This window comes from Mus musculus, chromosome 12 (genome assembly GCF_000001635.26).
Source record: "Mus musculus strain C57BL/6J chromosome 12, GRCm38.p6 C57BL/6J".
In the NCBI taxonomy this organism is placed as follows: Eukaryota; Metazoa; Chordata; class Mammalia; order Rodentia; family Muridae; genus Mus; species Mus musculus.
Window position 1 is genome coordinate 39,940,628 of NC_000078.6, and position 18,044 is coordinate 39,958,671.

Consider the following 18,044-nt stretch of genomic DNA (forward strand, 5'->3'; position numbering starts at 1 on the left):
AGGCACTGGCATAACCTCACTCGAGACAGCTATATCAGGGTCCTTTCAGCAAAATCTTGCTGGCGTATGCAATAGTGTCTGCGTTTGGTGGCTGATTATGGGATGAACCCCAGGGTGGGGCAGTCTCTGGAAGGTCCATCCTTTCATCTTAGCTCCAAACTTTGTCTCTGCAACTCCTTCCATGGATATTTTATTCCCTATTCTAGGGAGGAATAAAGTATCCACGTGTTGGTCCTGCTGGCAGAATTTTAGTGGCTGTATGGAGATAGACAAGAAAACTGGTCCTCCATTCTTCTCCCCTTTCATCCAGCAGCACCAACCAATGCACGCCTCTGCAGAGGGCATGAAACTCGAGCAACTAATACTCCAAGATGCAAGACTTTCACTGTAGATGCGATGAATGCCTGAGTCAAAATGGCATCTGAGTGTCACATTGCAACCCCCCCCCCCATTGAGATGAAACTTTTACAGAACCTACAATCTCCCCCCCCCCCCCGGAAAAAAACATTCATATTTACTTTACATAAAATGGTCTAAATTTGAGCAAACTGGACTGTATTTAGGAGTGACAACATCAATATCTATTTCAAACACTAACATAAAGTACAATTCAGAAAAGGAATTGACACACCCCCATTATATTAAGCAGGTAATATACCTGCAATCTCAGAACCCAGGAGACAGAGGCAGAAGTACTGTTCAGAGTTCAAGGCTAGCATGGGCTATATATTTAGCTTTAGGCTAATCACACTGCAGTATGAGACTGTCAAAAAAAAAAAAAGAATAAACCAATCATCTTTGGCATCGTGACAATTTCCACAAAGCTCTATCTCTGGACCTCTGAACTTTAAAATCATTCTTAGGTCCTTATCTCTGAGTCACTCAGTAAGACCATTCAAAAAGCAATCATTGCTCTCCAAGAGCTTTATAAACCTAGTACCCCAATTTCTAAATTAGGAAGTGGACAGAGATAGAGAAGGTGTATGTGTGCGTGTATGTGCGTGCGTGCGTGCGTGCGTGCGTGCGTGCGTGTGTGTGTGTATGTGTGTTAATCAAAGAAAGATAAAAAGTCTCAAGAAACTGCACAGTGTTTGGGGATGTGATGGTGGTGTTTGTAGCTTTGGTATAATGTAAAAAGTAGTAATATTTGTATTAAGAGTTCCTATAGTTTTATTCTCTCCTAATGTTGTGTACAGCTCTATCTATATAGGACTATTCAGTGAGTGGCCTTTGATGTCTAGGCCCAATAAGAACAAAACCCAATAAAAGAATGCCAAAGAATAAATAAGAACAAAAACTAGTCTCAGCTCCTTGTCTGAAACCCAGTGCTGGGATAAACAGGGATAGGTGGATCCCTGGATCTCAGTAGCTTAGCTAGCCTAGGCAAATTGGTGAGTTTTAAGTGAACTGGGAGACTTTTTCTCAAAACAAAACAAAAACAAAAAACAGAAAATAAACAAACGAAAATCACGGAGAGCAATTAAGGAAGACACCTGACAATGATCTCTAATGTCCATGTCCACACATACACACATACACACACACACACACACACACACACACAAGTGCACAAACCCATATAAATACATACACCACACACAACAATAGTAGGTAAGAACAAATATACTATACTAGGAGCCATTGCTTTAGTTTTTAATTTCAAGATGTCGTGCTTACCTAACTTGTTTTCATAACCTCAGGGCAAAAAAAAAAAAAAGTCTTTGGGTGTTGCATGTACTAAGATAATACAACTCAAGGACATAATCTTTGTGTATCATGCACACACACACACACACACACACACACACACACACACACACGAACCTTGAAAGGATGCTAGCTTTCAAAGTTCTTTATTTTCCTTTTAAAGTCACAAATTGAAGAGCGGGGAGTACAGCTTGATGCTGGGGTGTGTTCTTAGCATTCAAGAGACCATGAGGTCAATGTCCAGTTCTGAAACATGTCACAGTCATGAAGCAATTTCCTTGACAAATGGTCTCTCCACTCCCACCAGATACAAAAAGGATATGAGTCTATTGAACAAAGAAATTTGAGATTGGGTCGGGTTTGTATTAGAGTGGAATCTCTAAGCAACCTGCCAGGACTCTATAATCGCTTCACCTTTTCCTTGGAGTTGTTTGAGCCCTGGAGTGTACACTACAGTCCCAGATCTTCCTGTCAGCAGCCTTTCCAGGTGAGGAAAAAAAGAAATGGATTTATTATCAGAGGGGCTAACTCTCCAGAACACAGATAAACACACACATAGAAAGACTTATAAACCAACTAAGCCGTTTATAGCACACATCCTGTGTCAGCCCACAGAACTGACTAGTCCATTCTCTCTACTTTGCAAAGCCATGTCGATCCCAAATCATCAAGCTGTCACCAGGTGGGCATGGAACATCATTTGGACTCTCGCTGGTCTCTGAGCCAACCTGACAGGCACAGGCTGCAGTCTACACATTTGGAATTTCTGAGAAGTCAGCAGGAAACTTATGGAGCTGGCGAGGCTGCATCTCCCCTGGATAAAGAGCTCTTTGATGGAATTTGGCAATAACAGAGCAGCTACTCTTTTCTACAGTTCTGTGAACAGGCCCGGGTATAGTTGGCAGTTGAGTTTATGTAACCTATGAGTCTTTCAGGGAAAACAAAAATACAAAATTAAGTATAAAAGTGACTATTTGTTTAGGATAGCAACATAAATCAAGCATTTACAACATTAAAAAGTGGGAAAATATCAAAAGCTTCACAATATCTATGGATACCACATATTTATATTAATATTGGCATCAACTAATAGTCTAATTCACTAATATTTTACTGTAGTTTTATCTTGTCCTCCCATGACTATAATTTTGCACAATCATTTTGTCCAGAGAATAGAGTTCTTTTCTGGTTATCATAAAGCACTAATTACTATACATGTTTAGACACGTTTTGTAACAGATGAAGTGGCACATATCTGCATCGTAGGGGTTGTAAGGTAGAGATGAGGAGTTCAAAGTCAGCCTGAGTTAGATGCTGAATTAAGTGATAACTATGATGTCCTTTCTCTTCCCATCTATAATACTCAAGTACAGTAGGGTAATATGATGAGAAAGTGGGGTCCTATGACAGCCCATTAATGTCACTTTCAAGACCCTTTGCTACTCCAGATATTCCAACAAGAACAGCAGTGACAGAATTTATCCTACCTCTCTACCATTCCTGCCCTGCAGTCTTGCAGGTAGTGAGCAAGCCTGCCAAGCACCCAGGTCCTGATATCTCCTGCAACCACCCTAATAGCAGAGAGCTTTGGAAGGGGTCTGGGAACATAGTAAGTATGAGGAATACACTTCTTTTTCACTCAAGCTACCATTATCTCTTAAGGAAATGAATCTTACATACAGAGCCTGGTGGTGACCCAAGTCGGTAATCCCAGCTATTCAAGGGGTTTGAGCAGGCAGACAACGAGCTCACAGCTTTATAGAGTGAGTTTAAGGCTTCCTGAACAACTCAATGAGAATCTTCCAAAATAAATAAGTAAAAACAGGGTATAGCTCAGCAATAGAGCACTTGCCTAGTGTTTGGAAGGTCCTAGGTTCCTTCCCCACTCAAAATTTAAAAAGAAAAGAAAAGTCCTTAGAAACCCAGGAGGTACATTAAATACACAAATTCCTGGCTTTCTCTGGCATTTCTGCTTCAGAATTTGGATCAAGGCAAAGACTGTTTTTATTAAATATCTGTCATTCTTAGTGTTCTCCCACTCTTTAGAAACAGAACTTTAAGACAACACCACCCCTACTTTGATGTATTAAGCATAGAGTAAGTAACTTGAAATAGACACCATCATTTTCCTTGTTTCTGAGTTTCTCAGGCATGGGGTTGCATGCAGGCAGTGGAATGAAGAGGGGAGGCCGTATGTGGAAATGTGTACATTTGTGAAGTATGAGTGATGTATGTGCAAGTTGTGTGTGTGTAGATTTTGTGGAGTGTTGATTGTATGAGTATGGTATTTTGAGGTACATCTGTGCATGATATGTGTGAGACTATGTGGATGTGCAGGTAGCATCCATTTGTGTAGCGGGAGTTGTACATGAAGTAGTGTGTCTCTGAGTGTGTGAAGTGTGTATTATGTATTATGGTTTCTGGAGTAGTGTGTGAATATGTAATACCTAGGGTGTGTGTGTGTGTGTGTGTGTGTGTGTGTGTGTGTGTGTGTGTGTATGTGTGTGTGTGTGTGTGTGAGAGAGAGAGAGAGAGGGGGGGGAGGGAGGGAGAGAGAGAGAGGAGGAGAGAAAAGAGAGAGGTGGCGGGAGCTGAGAATGTGTGATGTGTGAAATGATATGAGTAAGTGTGTGGTACCTGTGGAGGAGCAAGTGGGTATAAGTTGAACATTTATGTGTATGGCATGGCATGTGTCACTAGGTGATACTTGTCAGCTTCTGTGTGCTGCCTATGCTGGTTGAATGTAAGTAGTATATAAAATGGTGTGTATAGGTCTGTGGCACCTTTGGGGGCTAGGGGTGCACATGTGTGTAGGTATGTGTGGTGAATGGAGAGGTACATGTGTACCTGTGATATGTGTGTGTGGTGAGTGGAAATGAGCCATGCATGTGTGGGAACATGGGAGGAATTGTGGGATGAGGTTTTCTTAGAAGGCTTGAGGAAAAAGAGGGAATGTCCCACTTTCACATACATGTATTGTCCATAACAAGTACCCTGAAAGAGTAAAACTCATTTAAACTCATTTTGTTATGTCTTCATTCATGAATCCCTTTTTCATCTGCATATGTACTTATTACCTGGTTTCTGTAATTAGCTGCTCTTAATCCCATTAGTAAGATGAAAGATAGCATTAGTAAGATGAAAGATGGCAGACAGCCATTTTGAATTCCTGTTCTATCACGGACCAATACAAAAGCTACCCAGCACTCCACAAGGTCTCTTAGGCCATATTCTCTGCTTCCTAACTCTGGGGAGTAAGGTTGGAGGGCTTGGCTTCAGGAGCAGAGACTTGGGTTGAGTTCTGGCTTCATCATCCACCTATAACTTGGTCCCCTGCAGATTATGGTCAATAATACCCACCTCATACATTGAAACAAGGTTGATTCCAGCACTAGAATAATGACTATCTAGCAAGTCAGAAGCCAACTTAGGCTACCTTAGAGCCTGGCTCAAACACCAGAAGAAGAAGAAAGAAAGTAGATTCTTTCTATCTTTTTTAACAAAAATATTAGCTTGGGAGGTAGATGTTTAAAGTTTTCTTTTTCTTTCTTTTTCTGGGGTGGGGGTAGGGGGGGTCTCTGTATAGCTCTTGCTGTCCTGAAGTTCACTCTATAGACCAGGCTGGCCTCAAACTCAGAGATCTGCCTGCCCCTACCTCTCGGGGACTGTGATTAAAGGTGTGAACCACCACACTCAGCCTAGATTTTGTTTTGTTTTGTTTTTTTGAATTAAATAACTTACTCTCAACGGACTGAGAAATTTTTATAAATATACTGGTTGAAGGATAATAAATACTCTACCCAAGTTTGGCACCTAAACTCAGAGAAGAAAAGACTCTGTGTCAGGCTCTGGTGAGTGGATTACAGGGCAAGTTTTGGCTACCAGTTAGCACTAAGGTTGTTCTTGATGCTGGCAGATAGGAGGAGTTAGGACTCTAACCAAACCTGTAAAATATACAGAGCCAAAATGTCCTTAGAAAGTAGATTAACAACTTAAAGCAAAGGTATGGCACCCTGTTCTTTCCATGAATAGAATTTTTTAAAGTAAGGAAACTAATTTTATATTTATATATTAATAACAGAATTTCATTTTGAAAAGGAAACACAAGAATCATGACAACCAATTCTAGGAATTCTTGGAGATATGTATGTGCCTCTTGTTTTCAGCTCTGTGTGTGTGTGTGTGTGTGTGTGTGTGTGTGTGTGTGTGTGTGTACATGAGACCGGGTTTCTCTACATAGCCCTAGCTGTCCTAGAACTTATTATGTAGACCAGGCTGGTCTTGAACTCACAGATATCGACCTATCTCTGACTCCTGAGTGCTGGGACTAATAGTGTGTACACACCAGCTTTGTTCTCTCCTACTTTATATTTTGTGACAACCTCAATCACTGAACCTCGATCTTAGCTGACTGCCAAGCCCCTGGGATCCTCCTGTCTCTACCCCTGTAGCACTGGAACTATAAGCATATATACTGCTGCAGGCTGTCTTTTATGTGGGCTCTGAGCATCCTAACAAACCTTCATGCCTGTGTGGTAAGCACTTTACCAACTGAGTCAGCCTCTTGTGTTCCCTACTTAATCAATTTATAAACCACCGCATTTAAATTGTGAACCAGAAATCAGCTCAATTTACACACTGAAATTCAAGATGGTGCCAAAAAAATCTGCCAGCATGGATTGTTTTCAAGCCAATTCTGATTTGGTCCAAGAAAAGCCAGGCCTTAGGAATTCTAATCAAAAACATCAGGAAGAATAAGAAAATGTATGCCCATTCAATATGCTCTCTGTGACAGGAAGCGGCACTATCCTTCCTTTCTACAAAATTCCATATGCATAAAAGTAAAATTCAAACGCAGCTGTGCCCTGTTCATTATAGCAGATGTATTTCTGGAATGTTAATCAAATATTTTAATGAAGGATTATGTTTTACATGCCCTAGATAAATGCTTTCCTGCTTTTTCTGTTCTAACAAATATATCTTTAAATTCTGTTTCAAGCAAAAATTAAATAAAATGAAGTAAAAGAATTTAAAATTGATCTATCACACTTATTTCCCAAGTCCTCCTAAGTCTACCCCCTTACCCTTATGAACTACCTCCCTCCTCAAAAAAGGGGGGTGTACATTTGTGTTGCTCATATACTCACTGGAGCATGGTTAAACTCCCAGTGGCCAGTCCCTTAAAGAAAACTGAGTCCTTCCTCCACCCACACCCCTCCCAGAAGCCTTCAAATGTGGAGAGCTACGATTCATCATTCTTCCACAATTTTTAAGAGTTCTCTTGCATAGCTTTCTGTCTAAGCTGTTACTTTTGTGGGATAGGGACTGTCACAGAAGCCTTCTATGTCTTTCTTTCTTAACTGTGACATCAACTCAACCCCTGGCTACATCAAGACCATGGACTCCAACGTGGTCCTCTGCAGCAGCATGGACCATTGATACCAACATGGCCTCAGGTGGCAGTACAGGCCACTTATATCAAAATGCCCTCTGGCAATAACTGGGACAACCTACACTTAACATAGCCCCCTACAGTGTCTCAAACTACAAACACTGTCATGCACTCCGGTGGTAGATCAGACCAGAGACATCCACATAAACCTTTGGCTTTAGCAAGGCCTGGGCCATTGGACCACGGATACCAACATGGCCTCCAGGGCAGCATGAACCATGGGAGTCTTTCGAGGGGATCCAATCGATAAAATGAACCATTCTTCATTTTTAGACATTCCGTCACTGCTCAAAATCAAGGCGATGGGGCTGTTAGGTGGTATGCTGGGAGGCTGAAGATGCACAAGCTCCCTTCTGCTGCACGCCACCCTGCCGACTCTACTCTGCAATGACAAGTTCCTCTGTCCACTACAGCCTTCTCTCACACCTGTCACCACTATCACATCTCTAGTTCTGCCTCTTTCCATCTCAGACACTCTGCCCATTCCTCCATCTTTCCCACCATTCCATCTCATATTTGTTCATTATAGTGGCATTGGAATTTGCAGGGCATCACATTATACATATATATAATATGATATATGAAATATATGATATATAATATATAATTATATGTGTATATAATATAATATATGTGTGTATATATTAAAATGAGTATATAATGATTACCATGATTTCCAGGAGATCCAGTTGAGGAATCAGAGGAGCTATCAGGACTTGAAGGCATATTGGAGCTTATTTGTGTAAGTTTGGCTGTAATTAGTGATTTATCTTTTAGGTTTAATTGTCCAATCAACTTTCGGTCATCTCCAGGATCAATAAGCTCACCACCCACAAAGAGTTCAATTTTTGTATGAGCTACATTGGCTTTAATACGATTGAGTATACATCTTCGAACTGAACCAATGGTATCATTTGTATGAGACCAAACCTCCAAGTCATCTACTTGCCTGCCCTGGTTTGGAAATCGAACTATAAAAGAGAGGTGTTTACCACGGAAAGCTCTTGACATAGGCAAAATTGTTCTTTCTTCATGATAATCACTGTCACATTCATTTATATATTCTCTTAGAACAGTTAACACTCGGACCATTCGAACAGCTTCCTGTCTTGCACAATTAATACTGTCTTTGTCACCATCCAAAACACACAATGTGTCATAAGAGGCTTTCAAACGATCAAAGCAAGACTGAATGAAGTCTTCATGGATCACCACCTGATTGACCTGCAGCCTTGGACCAAGGTTTGTGTATATCTCTTTAAGGAGATCAATAGCTCGGCAGGCAATATCATCATTACTCTGAATTACAACTCTCCAAAGATAGTCTAATGTGTATATATATATATATATATATATATATACCCCAACAGTTTTACAAGCAAGTATTCATTGCAATGAGTCATTGGTCAGTTCACAGTTTCTGGCTTCTGACACACCATAAATGCTCAGATATTCTGCTGTTGCCTAGACTCAGGGTGATCTTGTGGCTAGGTAAGACCTCTGGGGCAGCTGCCGTGAAAACTCTAGGCTACCACACACCTCCCCACCCTGACACTCCCCAGGCTAGACCTTTATGCTTGTAACTCTTGCCACCGTTCTCCTTCTCCAAGGTCTGCAAACTAGACAAGAAGCACAGATGGAGCCGCAGCTGCGTTATGCTGGAGCTGACCCATGGATCTAAGATTGGCCCTCTTCAGTAATGACATCTTTTCTGTTGCACTGGCTCCTCCACGTATTCCAGGAGCTTGTAGGTGGAATAGATGTTGGGCTGGATCAACTCAGTGATGGCCATGGAGTTAGTTATCCTCGACTTCTTGGCTTCTTCCGAGTGGTGCTAGTTCCAACAGGCCTGGAATTATGATGGTTAAAGAGATCCTGAACTACATTTAAAACTACTGAACCATATAACTGCCCAAATCAAATACATTTTAACAAAATTCAACTTCAAGGGATTGCCTTATCGGCATCAATGGGAAGGGAGGCCTTTGGTCCTGTGGAGGCTGGATGCGCCAGCTTAGGGGAATGCAAGGGCAGTGAGGCAGGTATAGGTAGGTGGGTGTGGGAGCACCCTCATAGAAGCAGGGGGCAGGGGGAATGGGATAGGGTGTTTGCAGAGGGGAAACAAAAAAGGGGGATAACATTTGAAATGTAAATAAATAAAATAACCAATAAAAAATAAAGTCAGTATCAACACTAAAAAAAGAATTGTAAATAAATTCCAAAACTTTGGAATTAGCTGCAGCGCTCCAGTATGTGGAATCATGCAGACTCTTCCCATTCTTTTTTTTTTTCTTTTTTTTTTCCATTTTTTATTAGGTATTTAGCTCATTTACATTTCCAATGTTATACCAAACGTCCCCCATACCCACCCACCCCCACTCCCCTACCCACCCACTCCCCCTTTTTGGCCCTGTCGTTCCCCTGTACTGGGGCATATAAAGTTTGCGTGTCCAATGGGCCTCAACCAGTACCCCGGACTCTTCCCATTCTTAATCCCCAACAACTCCCTGTCTGTGGTGTTAGCTTGCAATTGTCATTTAAGTAGAATTGGCTAGCATATAACCAATGGAGATTAGCTTCCGTCATATCCTTCCCTCAAGGTTCATACAAATGATTGTGGGTATCAATAGCACTTGTATTCTTACTCTTCACTCCCATGGTATGACTCTACCACAGTCGACACATGTACCAAAGGGCATTTGGCTAGTGCAATAAAGCTAAGTAAATACTCACGTGAAAATGACTGGCTGAATACGTACGTTTTCATTTCTCTAGCTAGCGTCACTTTTAGTTTGCAGAGTGCCTGTGCCATTGGCAGCCTCCCAGCAGCTATGTGTGAGTGACCCAGTTCTCCAGTCTCCCCAGAACATGACGTGGCCACTAGTTTTCATGTAGGCTATTCTGATTGGTGAGGTGAAGGGCTCATTTCTGTGCTGGCTAGCACTAAACAGGTATCTTTGCTGTTGTCACAGTCCCTGATAGAACATGCATTCTTATCTTGGTTCACTTTCTAGATGGGTTGTGACTTTTCACTAATGTTGGAGTTTTAAAATATCTTGAAAGAATATATATATACATATATATATATATGTACATATATACATATATATGTGTGTGTATATATATGTATGTATGTATATATATATATATATACACACATACACACACACACACACACACACACACATATATATGTGTGTGTATGTATATATATTCTCAAGACAAGTTCTTTGTGAAATACATGTTCATTTTCAGTCTGTGGTTCCTTTTCAGGCTCCTTCACAGAACAAACATGTTTTTGTTTGTTTGTTTGTTGTTTTATGTTTTGATGAAATCTATCTGTTCTAATATGCTGTGGGGTGTTTTTTCTCTTTTTGTTTTTGGGGTTTTTTATTTTGTTTTTTTGTTTTGTTTTGTTTGTTTGTTTTTGTGGGAGAGGGGAACAGGATAGGAACGGGGACAGATTAAATCAGGTTCTCATTTTGTAGCCCAGGCTACCCTGGAACTCACTAGGTAACCCCAGTCTGCCTGATCTCACACCAGTCCTCCTTCCTTGACACCCTGAGTTCTGGAGTTACAGATGTGAGCCACGGTACCCTGTGACCTTTTTATCTTCCCCACTGTGTGTGTGGCTCACCTTTCCATTACTGTAACACTACATCTGAGGGAATCTACTTAAAAGGAAGAAAGGCTTGTTTTGATTCACAGTTTCACAGTCTTCTGGCCATAGCCATCTGGGCCTGTCCACTTGTACTTGTGGTAACACAAAATATCACAGCAACATAGCAGGAGCCTGCAGTGAAAGGAGCCTGTTTATCTCATTATAGCCAAGAAACTGAGAGCCATAGGGGTATGTATCCCAATGTCTTTTTCAAGGGAAAGTCTATAATGACGTAATTCCAAGTAGGCTCCATCTCTGAAAGTTTTCATTTTCCAACAGCACCATGGGTCAGACCAAGCCTGTAACACATGACCATTAGAGAAACTTATCAAAACCAAAACCTATGCGATGATGAGCAAGCTCAATTGTGAGGCCTTTACTTTCAGCACACCCCTTGAATCTCATTTCACCTTATAAATGTGATCCCATAAAACTATTCAAGCCCATATTTGACATCTTGCAATAACCCTCAGCTGGTTTATGAATACCGACCTTGTTTCTTTCATTTCTCCATATACTCATAAAAACTTTGTCACATAAAAAGCAGGTGCCAAGCCCAGCCCTGGCTAGCCCACACTGGGGCAGAAAGTTCATGGAATCAGGATGAGGAAAGGAAACCTGGCTGGGTTCAGAGGGCTGTTTTGCCAATGTGATTTGGAACTGGGTTTCAGCTCTGCAAAGAAAGGTGTGGAAAATAAATATAAAGCGGAAGGCAAAAATCTCTTGACACAAGTAGGGGAAGAGAACGCTCCTCCGACATATCTAGGCCAAGGTTGAACGTTTACTTGCCAAGGAAAGCTGTACGTGTAGAAGCCAGTCTCTCTGAGCAAAGCAAAAATGTCACATTTGAAAGATGTAAAAAGTTTGGGGATTGGCTGATTCTCCGACATAAGGGAGCTACAACAGAGCTAGTGAATGGAACTGCAGGACTGTATTAAACCCTTCTCTGCAGTTAGCGGTCTAACATAAAGTCAAAGAATGGGCCTGTTTCTTACCAGTTCTTTGAAAGGGCAGCCATTTAAAAACAGATTCCTGAGCTACTAGGCTAGCTTTGTGATACCACACTTACCTTATTTGCATTAAACTCTGCCATTTCCCCTCCATCCCCAGCACCCAAAACAAAGAAAGATCCCTAAAAAATATTCTCAGTCCCCAACTGACACCTATGGAATCATAATCTCTTGGGGTAATCAGGAATATAATCATGAATGGTCAGTGATTATATTGTTCCATCAGTCTGTCACCTCCGAATTTTACATATGTGCCTATAGAGCAAATATACATATCAGGCATACATTTCTTGCTTAACTTAAAGCAATTCAAAACTGACTTTATGTTTATGATCTCTTTTGGGACATTGGAAACATAAATAATGATAAATAATACCCTACCTCATAAAACCAGGGTGAAAATTTTTCTGGAGAGGAGGCTACAGTGTCATCACACTCTTTGGAGTTTAGAAAGATCCGTCTTTCTGTGTTCCCTCAACAACACTAGGCTCTTAGCCTCAATTGCCCTTTTTCCTGAGTGAGCATCCTGAGTTCTATTCCGGAGGAAAACACTCCCAGAACCTTTGGTCTCTGGCTTCCCCCAGACTGAGGACGTTGCCACATCATACACTTTAGGTCAAAGTTCGTTTCATTGTTACAAACTGAAACACTCTAAGTTTGAGCAATTCAACTTAGGCACTGAATCTGTGGAAGGCAACAGCCATTGCCTTCATGTCCTTTGAGATAGGAGGACTTTTAGGAATCCAAATCTCTGAGTTCAGATTGAATTTGCTCTGTTTTCAGTCTAAACTCCCTACCTAGTTATCTACTCGCATATATTTGGCCTGGCAACTGCTTAACTTCCTTTAGATACCTTGATAGTTCTAGATTGATAGCTCAGTCAATAAAGCACTTCTTCCTTCTCAGGCATGAGGATCTGAGTACAATCTTCCAGAGCCCACATTTAAAAAACAAATACAAGTGTCATACCTGTAACAACAGATATGGCGATGAGGTGGGGAAGGGTAGAGGAAGTGGGAGGCAGGAAGATCCCTGGTGTTCTCCTTGGTGAGTACCAGTTTAATAAGAGACCCTGCCTCTAAAAATGGATAACTAGCATCTGAGAAATGACACTCAAAACTGTACTCTTGCCTCCATAGACAGAGCACCCCCTTCCCATATGTTCTCTGATAATTTGGATAAAAATCAGCAGCATACTTGAGTTCTCCTCATACTCACCACATTTTCATCTGTCCTAAGAGGAATTAAGGGAAGCCGTGTGCACTTACCAGGCATCTTCTCCGATACCATGTTGTCATCTGCTTGTTTTTGACAGTGCTATTTACTTTTAATTTATTATAAATGTTTAAACGCAATAAATGTTTTAACAGATTATAACACAACACAAATAAGACATATACCCCTCACCTGCATTCAAGATGATAAAAGTTTTCAGAACTCCCTCATCTCCCCACACACACAGGACTGGCCTCTCTTTTGCCATCTCATTTGAAGCAAGACACTGTGACCTGGACATTTTGCCTCTCAATTCTTCAGAATGAATGTTTCCAAAGTTAAGACATTTTGCCCATGTGATACCACCATGTCCTCCATCCTTAAGATATCATCAACATTAATGTAAATGAATTATCCAATATTCTGAACAAGTCTACACTTTTTTCAATTATCACAAAGTATCTTCAAAGTTTACCTAGTGCAAAGGGTTGTGATCATGCCTCCACAGAGCCTTGTAGACGGGAACACCCTATCACACATTACCAATTGCATAATTCAATGTTTAGAAGTGTCTAGGCTCCTCTAATGATGGCTTGCTCCATGTTTCCACGTCTCTTCCAGGAACAAAAAACTAACTAACTTCCTACATCCTGAAGCCTTGACTGCATTTTGGCCACTGACCTCGCTTTCTGTTAAAAGCACCACCAGCCAATTCATAGGATACATTTACAACAGTTTCTAGTGAACCAGCTTTTTGGAGTTTGGAAGAAGAAGAAGAAGAAAACATCAGCGTGGCAGGTGGCTCACACCTGCATTCCCAGCGCTTAAGAGGTTAAATCAAGAAGATAATGCAAGTTTAATGCAGTGGTCAATCTGAGCCATATAGTGAGTCATAAGCCACCACAGATTACAGAATGAGTCCCCATCTCAAAAAAAAAAAAAAAAAAAAAAAAAGACTAGCAAATGTTCTATAGTCTCATGGCAGTGAATCTAAATTAGATCCCCCACAAAATAGTAGTTTGAATTTCCTTCACAATTACATGCAAAGCAAAATATCTTTGGGGGTTCCAAATCTAGGTTGCATTGCGATTGCACTACAGACTACCTTGTTGAGCTAATGGTGTAATATAGTTTTCAACCGTAATCATTTTAGCATCATAAACTAGGCAGCAGAATAAGTGGAGATGCCGATGTATTATAGCACAACGAGAACATCTCCCTTGTCGCCCATTCCATGCTCTCTGACAAGGCCTGCAGTGCGGGGAGGAGTGCAAAAGACCGATGCCGCTTATCCAACACTTGCATTTCGTCTGCTTCATAGATGAGCATTGATGTTCTCTCATGATAAGTGACACAAGAGACAGTCTCTGAGGACACTTGTGTAGAAAAGATATACATGTTCATCTGATTAAATGAATCACTATTGCTTTAAGTACTTTATATATCATATCTTGGTCTGGGGTGCCCTGGCATAGCCTAACCTGGTCTGGGTTTTGTTTGTTCGTTTGTTTGTTTGGGTCTTTTTTGTTTTGTTTTATTTTGCTTTCTTTTGTTTTGTTTTGGTGGTGGTGGTTTTTAACTTGGTTTTGAGACAAAGCCTCTCCTGTAACCTGGCCTTTCCTAGATATCCTGCGTCAGCTTCCCAGGTGCTAGGGTTACAGTTATAAGCACCATATCTGGTTTGCTAATAATGTCTTTTAATTGAAGTTTTTGCGGTTGTTGGCATAAAACCTAGAGCCAGATAAAAATCTTAATATTCAGTTTCTCTTGACATAAGAAAGACTTTTTTTAATTATTTATTTTATGTATATGAGTACACCATTGTCTTCAGTCATACCAGATGAGGGCATCGGATCCCATTACAGATGATTGTGAGCCACCATGTGGCTACTGGGAATTGAACTCAAGACCTATGGAAGAGCAATCGGTGCTCTTAAACACTGAGCCATCTCTCCAGCCCAGAAAGACCTTTTCTAATGGAAATAGACCCATTATTACCTCCTTTCTTCATCTTCTCCATGTGCCAACGATTTGTCAGAACCCCCCTCCTCTGACTTTTATGTTATATGGAATATAAACCCATGAGCCTTTTATTATAGTCCATCTCCTATCTCTTGGGTCCGTCACACTTGACCCACTTCCCTCAAATTCACCTGCATGGCTGCCAAGTCAGATAGGTTTCAAAATCTGGATTCAATTCTGCTTGAGTAATCAGAACTAGGTTAAAGTTGTGGTATTGTATAAGATTCTGCAACAGTGCATGCCCGATGAGACTAGCCATGTTGTTCATTGCTAAGGCCATTCTGCAGAAAGTGAATTAAGTAACACATTATTTAAATCTTGGTGGGCCTGGCCTCACACACCTGCAATACCAATACTGAGGAGACTGAGGCAAGAGGCCTGCTACACGTTCAAGGGCAGCTCAGCTACATAGTGGATACCAGGACAATCAGGGCTACAGAGCAAAACCTTGTCTCAGAAACAAAATAAAGAATATCATCTATCTCTTTGCACCAGTAATCAAAAAGTCATGTACCCCAGTGCTCAAAAGTAAACTTCAGGGTTGGGCATGGGTAGGCTTTTTTTTTAATCCTTCCTACTCTTTACCCAAGAAGACTGTCAAACTATATATGGCCAAGAAGCAGTCATTTAATGATGAGATGACAGCTCAGTATTCACGAAGGAGGGGATGGATGATCTGGCCTCTTTGGAAAAGCCAGGAAAGAATTCGTATCCTATCTCGACCAATACGTTTTATCGTCCAATGAGAGGAAGTGAAATCACGTGGTGAAATGAAACCCCTCTGTAAATGGTGTTTCCTCAGAAGCAGGAGGTGCCAGTGAGACTGTCAACGGCAGCAAGTTGGGCCTTTTCTGGCACGGTTCGGTTGAATGAGCACCCCTGACAGCTCAGCCTCTGCGCCCATTAGGCACAGTGTGAAAGGCCCCATTCACTTGCCAGCTGGCGTGGCAACCCTTTATCTAAGGATGTAAGCCAGGCAGCACTCGCCTCCCGCCACTGGATACCGGAGTGACGATTAATTATGGATGGAATGCAGTCAAGCCCGGCTGCAATTGTAATCAAATGAGAGCACACTAAGGAAAAATAACATTTTATCCTGTGCAAGGTACCTCACAAATAGATTTGTGACGGACTGCTGCCAGTTAGCTGAAGAGAAACTAAAAATATCGGTCAAATTATTCACACAAGTAGCATAAGTAAGAACTGATCAAATAAAAATACAATTCCTATGATTGTATAACAGATACTTTATTTAATTTATAGTTTGATTCTCCAGAACTACAGGTCCACAGTTTTTGCTTTTTTTGTTTTGTTGTGGGTTTTTTTTTCCAATGAACACTGAGGAATACTCTATCAGCTGGCACTCTAATGAAGAGATCTAGGAATTTTCTACATCCAAAAGCCTTCCTGGTGAAAAGAGATTACAATATTTCATGCTTTACTGCAAGGCTCATATGTTACTTTGATAGCTCGTGAATATTGGAACTGGGAATTGTAAAATATTCAGTCAACAAATAGGAACAGCTTGATAATTATAGCCATGAATAATCAAAGAGAGAGGAAGTAATGTCGGTCTGTGCAGCAAAAATACTAAAGAATATATTTCTTTTAAAGTGCAATTTAAAAACAGGGGAGATGGCTCAGGATTTTAGAGACCTTGCTATTCTTGCAAAGGACCTGAGTTCAGTTCCCAGCACCCACGTGGTGGCTCACAACCATCTGTAACTCCAGTCCAGACACTCTGATGGCTTTTTCTGGCTTCTGGGGGCCCCAGGCACACATGCAATGCATGTGCACATGTGTAGTCAAAACATTCATACACATAAAATGAATGTTTGAAAAAAAGCACAGTTTAAATCCCACTCTTATTAGAGGAAGAGTGTCATTAGGTCAACTCTCTCGGAAAAAAAAAAGCAAACCATTGCTCTGAGGATTCCGACTCAACAAAAAACAAACAAACAAACAAACAAAAACCATAGGCACAGCACACTACAGGGAAACAGGTCTCATGGAGTAGAACCACACACACCTTTGTAAGACCTGCTTACTTTAAATATGGCACTAGTGGGTGATGCTCTTATCATTAATAGCAGAAATGGAATGACTCGTGATTTTTTAAATTCCCTTACAATGTGACTGTTTAAGGAGAAAGTTAACTGGAATCATAACAAAAATGTCTTGTCTCTTGAGCCCCAAATCCCGCATAGTGTCTGCTGGAAGAGTGAAGGTCTTCAGAGCAACAGACTAGGAGCTAATATAGAGAAGGAGGCTGGAAACTGTCTGCTGAATCTTGAATTCCACTTCAGTCTCTCCCCCTTCCTTCACTGCCAAACTATCTGTTCAGTGACGGATGCCTGGAGGGGAGCCAGAGATTCCAGCAAAAGAGAAAGGTTGAAAAGACGCATGGCATAATGCCATGCCAGGCTGAACTACTCCATCATGGCTGTTCACCCACTACCATCCCTCCCCTTCCAACTGCCAACAGTAAAATCCAGACTAGCCAGGTGGTCATAGTAACCGGGAAGCAACATTTAATAATTGTTGAACCAGCAAGATGTCTTTGAGAGAACAACATTGGGTATGAGAACAGGAATTGCACGGATGGCTAGTCGGAAAAAATAAAATAAAACTGTAAAAGCCAACATGCCAGAAGAAAAGGCAAATGCATCTGTGGTTCTTTCCCATTCTGTCTTGGAGAGAGCTAAAGCTTTGTGTGCAGCTTCTAATTAAAACCAAACAATAAATATTGACATAAGGACAATGGTTTCTAGTACTGGGATCTTGGTTGGCTTAATAGTGCCCCGTCTGTCCCACCTATCTTATTACTCAGAACGAGGCAAGTAAACACACTTCCACTTTGATTGTTGTATTCTGCACTGGCTTACTTGGCTTAAAGATCAAATAACAAGGGTTTCATAAAGAGCTCTAAAGGAAAGTGTTTCAAAAGTGGAGGGGGAGACGGGCCACCTAGAAAAGA

At 41.1% G+C, this 18,044-nt stretch overlaps 1 long non-coding RNA gene and 1 pseudogene across 1 annotated transcript; both read right to left on the minus strand.

The window, feature by feature from the left end:
- Positions 1-1,849: 1,849 nt before the first annotated feature.
- Positions 1,850-9,999, minus strand: Gm40399. The gene is made up of 3 exons (XR_872690.1): positions 9,893-9,999; positions 8,729-9,008; positions 1,850-2,635 (listed from the first exon to the last, which is right to left on the minus strand). It is a non-coding gene; the product is annotated as a predicted gene, 40399 (long non-coding RNA).
- Gm18939 (predicted gene, 18939) lies at positions 7,817-8,497 on the minus strand (annotated as a pseudogene).
- Positions 10,000-18,044: the final 8,045 nt, after the last annotated feature.